The sequence below is a fragment of the Mus caroli genome, unplaced genomic scaffold (assembly GCF_978045245.1).
Source record: "Mus caroli unplaced genomic scaffold, Mus_caroli_1 scaffold_6, whole genome shotgun sequence".
NCBI classification, from domain to species: domain Eukaryota; kingdom Metazoa; phylum Chordata; class Mammalia; order Rodentia; family Muridae; genus Mus; species Mus caroli.
The window spans coordinates 10,068,675-10,076,983 of NW_028227261.1; positions in this window are offsets into that span (position 1 = coordinate 10,068,675).

Genomic DNA, 8,309 nt, shown 5'->3' on the forward strand with positions numbered 1-8,309 from the left:
AGTGCTGTTGCCTAGAGATGAGGAGCCTCTTCACTGGGTCGAAAACCTGACTGTAAAGACACTTCTAGCTGTCCACAGATGCACCTGGTGCTAACAACATTGCTTATATTTGTAGTACTTCTCTTCAATAAAAATTCTTTTTTGAGCCAGGCAGTGGTGACACATGCTTTTAATCCCAGCACTTGGAAGGCAGCTAAGTTGATTTTCACATTTCTCTTTTGTTAGCCTGTTTAGTAACTTCTCATAACAAAGACAATATTATATAGTCAGGAAGGTTCAACTTCTCCACGTCCAATGAGTTCTCTGGATGGCATGCATGGTAATGGAGAACTGCTCTCAATTTCTACAGAACAAAGAGTTATCTTAGCAAGTGTCTAGATTGCTTATGGATCCAAGGGACCCACTTAGCCAAAACCTCAATTAAATAAAACTCAGGTAGTGTACTAGAAAGCTCATTTGAAGCAAATACCAGGTCAGTTGGGACTTCTTCACCCCCATTAGTAGGTTACTGAATTTTGATTGTCTTTATAGCATTTAAGAAGTATGTACCACTGTAGTTTTCCATATCATCACTCAAATGCCCCTCTCAATTCCAACTGTCTCTCAGCATTGTCTCCTTCAACCTTAACTTCCCTCCCACTCTCTACCTCATTTTCCCTTTCACATCCCCATCTGCCTCCAGTCCATCCATGGAATCTATTTTACTTACTTCCACCAGGGAATCTGGGTGCCACTGTGTGCTCTGAAGTCAACTCTTCTATACTTAATATCTCTGAATAAAATGGGCCTATGAATATCAAGTTCATTGTCTTAGCATTGGCTAATATCCACACATAAGTGAATATATTTCATATTTCTCCACCTGTGTCTGGTTTACCTCAGTAGATAATTTTTTTCTAGGTACATCTATTTGCCTGAACATTTTAATATGAATATCTATCTATCTATCTATCTATCTATCTATCTATCTATCTATCTATCTATCTTTCATCAAAATAATGAACAACTACTATAAATTAGCAGCTGTCTCTCTAAAAACAGAGAAGTCAGAACTGAGTTCCACATCCAGAGTAAGTTGCCTCAGTTGCTATGGGAATGCTAGGACAACAACTGCAGAGCTTTCCTTGTGTCTCAGATTCTTCTCTCCTTCCAGGTATGCAATGGTACCTATGGAAGGGGAAAGGAAATTGTTAAACTCCCTAACCACAGAAAGGTCACAACAACCTTACCACTACTGATGTTAACTGCTGTACATCACAGCCTCTAATACTAACAACAGTATCAAGACCAGTTCTCAAACACCTGTTCCCATTGATCCTTCCTGTCCCGACTGGCTAGCATACAGCCTGTGCTCCACTGAAATTATATGGATAGGAAATAGGAATCCATTCATCATTAAACTGAGCCTTCTAAAGCAGTCACATACCTTCTTAGCAAGTGTCTTGTTATGGTGCTGGATGATCCTGGCTTTCATGTTCTGCACAGGAAGCTGACATAGATTATTTTTCCTGGGCTGCCAGGATCTTATGGATTCTTTTCGATGGGTGCTCTGAATTAGTTTGTAGTCCACCACCCAAAAAGTAATCCTCCCTCTTCCTGCTTTCAACCTGTCTATCTGAACCATGCTCTGCCTCACCCCATTTCACAACTAATTTTTGTTTATTGCAAGATTACACTTCTGTATGTCCAGATGTCCTGGCACAAAAGTATCCACTTTCTGCCCCAGCTTTTCGTGAGCTGGCTTGGTATATTGACCAGACAGTTTTGTCAAAACTTTTCAAACAGGCCATAGATCTTCAGGTGTTCTACTTTGACAGCAATGAGCTATTCGTCTTCCAGAGTCAGTAGAACTGTGATTGACTGAAAGGCATACCCCATTCAATTATCCAAAATATTCAAAGAAATGTGTTTTTCTAGCAACATTAATAACATAGCAACATTTACACATAGGTAAATAAAATTTAAACATATACATCTCTTAGTTTTTAATCAGTGAAGGGGATGGACATTTTGAATTAGAGTTGTTGCTGTACCACAGTGACTTCAGTTACATCCTCACCTGCAGAGGATGTGGATGTTGCAAAGCATCTCCCACCTGTGTCTGAAAGTGTCCTGTGATTGTGGAAGCTACAATGATGATACTTTCCTCCTCCTCCTCCTCCTCCTCTTCCTCCTTCTCCTCCTCCTCCTTCTGCTGCTGCTGCTCTTTCGCCTCCTCCTCCTGCTCTTGCTCCTCCTACTTTTTTTCTGTTTTGGTTTTGTTTGTTTGTTTGGTTTTTTTTTTTTTTTTTTTTTTTTTTTTTTTTTTTTTTTTTTTTTTTTTTTTTTAGATAGGGTTTCTCTATGTAGCCTTGGCAATCCTGGAACTCACTCTGTAGAACAGGTTGACTTTGAACTCAGAAATTCGCCTGCCTCTGCCTCCCAAGTGTTGGGATTACAGGCGTGGGCCACCACTCCCTGTGATGATACTTTCTTTTCTCTATCACATGAGTATTAGTGTGTGAAGTGTTCAGAGGCCTGGTACATCATCACAGAGCATAGATTACTACTGCGTCCATACACCTGTGACATCTCTGGCCTATGGAGACCATTTGAGAATGGCTATTACCTGTGAAATCTGTTTCCCTGCCTTCAGAGGTCTGATTCTTGGGATTTTTGTGAATCACCCAGCACCTTCCATTTGGAAAACCAGTAACCACACTCTCACCTACATTCTGTATATTTCCCTCATCTTCTCTTTCTTTGGCTCCATGATATTCACAGGCCATTCACACTCAGTTTTATAGCAAAGCAAACCATGTTTGTAGGTGCATAGACTAGGATACTTTATTTCCCAAACTTTTGGCCAAATTGACCATGGTTCTCAATTTCAGAGTGTTCTTTTACTTAAATTTATTCACACTATGAACATCATCATTAATATTTCATGTGTAGGCATTAGTACTTGTATCTCCCAAATTCTATTCTCAAATTTCTGGTCTTTTCTGCATTTTTCTGTGACACATTTTGCTGGCTGCTGATAAAGTATATTCTCTATGGGTCATTATAAATGAAAAACATCAAAAAGCTAAAATTTCAAAGGGGAAGAAATTTCGTGCTCAAAACTGAGTTCATTAGTCAGAATGAAAGACTATGATTGATGTTTACTGCTTAAGTGATACAAGCATGGCGGTCTCTGCAAACCCTAGGTCTGCTAGAATAACAATCCCTGAGACCAAAAGAAATCTAGTTCAATACCACTCTATAAGTATTTCAGCACTGGTTGTGGGTGTGTTGTGGGTTATTGTCAATGAAATTCTTGCAGCACTCAGGGAAAATCTATCCCAGTGAATATGTGAATAGCTCTGAAGTAAAAGGTCTCCTGGCAGTCAGAAGTCATGATATACCTAACACAATGCACCATGGAACATTTTACCACACACATAGATTTAATGGGATAACACTGGAGGGAGACTGCCTCTGCTCAGGTGAGAAGCAGAAGAGAAATGAGTGGGACCCATTTGGGGGAGGGGGATGGGGAGTAAGGATTTTCAGGATTGGAAATATCACTGGTTGGATATTGCTGGGGTTTTATGTTCTACGTTTGAGTAAACTAAAGAGTTTCTGAATTATTAAAACTGGGAAGTAAAGTATAAAATTTCCCTGTAGACTCAGTGGCCAATGCTGACTGAAGCTTCAAGATTCTGATCCCAGGATGGTTTATTTTAGGAACAAGTAAGCACAGTATAATTTCGAAATGAAATTTCTTGGTAATAATTGTCTCAATCATCTGTGCACAGTGAAGATGAAGGTGTGGCTACCTCAAAAGTCTTTTGCAAAGTACAGGTGTTTCTTTCTTAAAGTTGGATTCTAAAAGTAAGGGCCTAGAGGAGGATCAAGCATACAGTGTAGAGGACACCAAGCTGTAAGGTACATGTCCCATGTCCCCCAAGGTTGGTTTGTACTGATGGAGAAACAATGACCTAGGATTGTTGTCTGGGACAATTTAATAGTCTGGGACTTTCAGGTGTGGTCTGGCACTACATCTACCACAGGTCACCAACCTGCTTACTATATCCATCCCTTCACTTCTGGTTAAAAAAAAAAAGTGTACTTTTTCTTGCACTATAGAGAAAACCCTGTGGTTTTACATTCCTGGTTACCATAGAGCTTATTTTTCACCATAATTTCCTTTTGCCCTCTACAGAAAAAATATATTTTATGGTTGTTTCTAGTTCTTAGGATGTTAATGTTGTGTTAGTGTAAATGGAAAGACAATCAAAAGATGTTTTCTAGAATATAAATTATGTTGTTGAGATATACAGAGTGTGATTACATTGTTTGACTTCATAGACATAAAACATGCAAGTGTTGCTGACATAATCCCAGCAAACAGAACACTGTGGCAGGTGTATTCCTCTACATTTGAGGTCAGACTAGTATACATCAAAGTGACATTCCAACCTTTGGGTCACGATTTCCTCTTCTGGCCTATATAGATTCTCCACAGGTATTGAGGTTCTCAAGACTTTAATCTAAGTTCTGTGGTCAGTCAGGTCCTGGAACAAGATCACTGAACCGGCTTGTGTAAATTACCTATTCTGAGGTCAGCCATTCTCGGGAACAGGGTACTTCAGGGACCACCTATTTTTCTTTCTTGGCTCCAACTTGGTCTAGGGGGTCAAACTTAAATTTTCTATCTTACACATGGAGACAAAAGGCAGATAGAAAGGGAGAGATGCATGAGGCAGCCTTCAGGAAGTTAAAGATTTAAACTAACTGAACAGACAGACAAAGGATAGAAGGCACAGGGAACATGAAGTAGAGAATTCAACTTTGGACTCACACTTAGTTAAATGCTCTGAGGGAAAGGCTTTAATTTCTTTCCTTAACTCAACTCAGATTCATTATAAATCACCAGTATGCTTATTTAATCTATTCACATATGAAGAATCAATTAACTTGTGACATATTTTTTTTGCATAAGTACAATATGTGAAAAACTAAAAGTCACCACAACGGTAAACAAGTAGCCCTGCAATTTGAAAGGTGTCCATGAGCCCAGAACCCTGTTCTTTAAAGACAGACCCCCAGGTCTGGACTTGTGCTTCTGAGCTCTCACTTCCATGCTTAGCTAGAATCCATTTTAACCTCTCACAGTCATCACAACCCTGGAGGTTACATGAGAATCCTGGAACGCATTTTAATCATAAAAAGAGTTGACTTCCTAGCCTTCCTAGATCTAATGAGACCTGGGTAAATCTCAAGTCTTCTTTTCCCAGCTTATGCTGATATGCATGGGTTTACATAGAGTATTAATTACAGTGAACAATCAGGAAATCATTTATGAACAAACAGTACAGTATGCATTGTAATTTTGTTCTAGTTTTCTTTCCTTCTTTCCTTCATATTTTCTTTTTTTTCTTTTCTTTTTCTTTTTTTTTTTTGACAAAAATCTAGACAGTTTTCCAAAGGAGTTTCTCTTTAGTGCCTGACCCTTCAAGCAGTAAGTAATATTGTGCCTTGACCTAACATCATGTTAATTTTCTGCAAGAATTATAATTTGTCTCCCACAGGTTCTCTCTGTATTATTTTTATTTGCCTTACTGCATTTTATTTTCAGTGATTTTTTTTTTTTGAGACAGGGTTTCTCTGTATAGCCCTGGCTTTCGGGAACTCACTCAGTAGACCAGTAGACCAGGTTGGCCTCAAACTCAGAAATCCCCCTGCCTCTGCCTCCCAAGTGCTGGGAATAAAGGCATGCGCCACCACACCCAGCTTTTTTTGGGGGGGGGGCATTTCTAAGCACCTATTGAACTCAATTTTAATATTTTATAGTGTCCTCATTTCCTTCAGGCATCTGGTGTTATTTTCTTGCCCATGATTCATTTTGTTCCTGTTTGAGTGGATTTACATGTTTAAAAACTTTAATCTCCTTGGTCATTACTATAGGTTTTCAATTTTTATCTTAGATATCATGTAAACTGTGCTCCTTATAGGATACATATATGGTTTGTGGTTTGAGCCAAGGACATTTTATCATAGTTTCTGTTTGTTTTGGGTATCTGTTCTGAGCATCAGAATTCAGAAGGATTGCTTAATTGTGTGCATTTTTAGCTCAGATTGCTAGACTCACAATATGAGAAGTTAGACAGGATTAGTTGTATCTGAAGGGTTCAGATCTCAGGTGCAGTGTCCTACAACATCCAGTTCCTGTCTAGTCTAGCAGCAACCTTGTGGGGAAGCTGTGCAGAGTAGGTTCTGGGAAGTTGTGTGGAAGACAGGCTGCAACAGAGTTGGAGGAGTGGTTCCTGATTGGGGAATGTGGGATTCCTGCATGATTTGATGATTTTAAGGAAAAGACAAATTAAAAGCACATGAACAAGAAAGCAAGCAAGCAAGCAAAAATCCAAAACAACAAAAATTGCTGTGAAGAATTGGGAAGCTAATTAATTGAAAGATCCCCAAGTAGGTAGGCTTAGAAGAATTGCAGGAAGCTGCTGAATATTGGGCAGGTCCAGAAGGAGGGGCTAGGCAGAAGTGAAGGGAAGTTCCACCATTTCAGCATTCTCCTTGTATCTCTGCTGTCTTGTGCCTTGAATTCCTGATCTTTCCAAGACTTTTATCATGAAGGGGTGTTGGATTTTTAAAATGCATTCTCAGCATCTAACGAGATGATCATGTGGTTTTTGTCTTTGGGTTTGTTTATATAGTGGATTACATTGATGGATTTCCCTATATTAAACCATCCCTGCATTCCTGGGTTGAAGCCTACTTGGTCATGTTCGATGATTGTTTTGATGTGTTCTTGGATTCCGTTTGGGAGGATTTTATTGAGTATTTTTGCATCGATATTCATAAGGGAAATTGGTCTGAAGTTCTCTTTCTTTGTTGGATCTTTGTGTGGTTTAGGTATCAGAGTAATTGTGGATTTATAGAATGAATTGGGTAGAGTACCTTCTGTTTCTATTTTGTGGAACAGTTTGAGGAGAGTTGGAATTAGGTCTTCTTTGAAGTTCTGATAGAACTCTACACTAAACCCATCTGGTCCTGGGCTTTTTTTTTGTTGGGAGAATATTGATGACTGCTTCTATTTCTTTAGGGGAAATTGGGACTGTTTAGATCATTAATCTGATCCTGGTTTAACTTTAGTACCTGGTATCTGTCTAGGAAGTTGTCCATTTCATCCAGGTTTTCTAGTTTTGTTGAGTATAGCCTTTTGTAGTAGGATCTGATGATGTTTTGGATTTTCTCAGGTTCTGTTGTTATGTCTCCTTTTTCATTTTTGATTTTGTTAATTAGGATACGGTCTCTGTGGCCTCTAGTTAGTCTGGCTAAGGGTTTATCTATCTTGTTGATTTTCTCAAAGAACCAGCTCCTGGTTTGGTTGATTCTTTGAATAGTTCTTCTTGTTTCCACTTGGTTGATTTCAGCCCTGAGTTTGATTATTTCCAGCCGTCTACTCCTTTTGGGTGAATTTGTTTCCTTTAGTTCTAGAGCTTCTAGATGTGCTGTCAGGCTGCTAGTGTATGCTCTCTCTAGTTTCTTTTTGGAGGCACTCAGGGCTATGCGTTTTCCTCTTAGGACTGCCTTCATTTTGTCCCATAAGTTTGGGTATGTTGTGACTTCATTTTCATTAAACTCTAAAAAGTCTTTAATTTCTTTCTTTATTTCATCCTTGACCAAGGAATCATTGAGTAGAGTGTTGTTCAGTTTCCACGTGAATGTTGGCTTTCTATTATTTATGTTGTTATTGAAGATCAGATGGGATGCATGGGATAATTTCAATATTTTTGTATCTGTGGAGGCCTGTTTTGTGACCAATTATATGGTCAATTTTGGAGGAGGTACCATGTGTTGCTGAGAAGAAGGTGTATCCTTTTGTTTTAGGATAAAATGTTCTGTAGATATCTATTAAATCCATTTGTTTCATAACTTCTGTTAGTGTCCATGTGTTTCTGTTTAATTTCTGTTTCCAGGATCTGTCCATTGGTGAGAGTGGGGTGTTGAAGTCTCCCACTATTATTGTGTGAGGTGCAATGTGTGCTTTGAACTTCACTAAAGTTTCTTTAATGAATGTGGCTGCCCTTGTCTTTGGAGCATAGATATTCAGAATTGAGAGTTCATCTTGGTAGATTTTACCTTTAATGAGTATGAAGTGCCCCTCCTTGTCTTTTTTGATAACTTTGGGTTGGAAGTCAATTTTATCCGATATTAGAATGGCTACTCCAACTTGTTTCTTTGGACCATTTGCTTGGAAAATTGTTTTCCAGCCTTTCACTCTGAGGTAGTAGTGTCTGTCTATTTCCCTGAGGTGGGTTTCCTGTAAG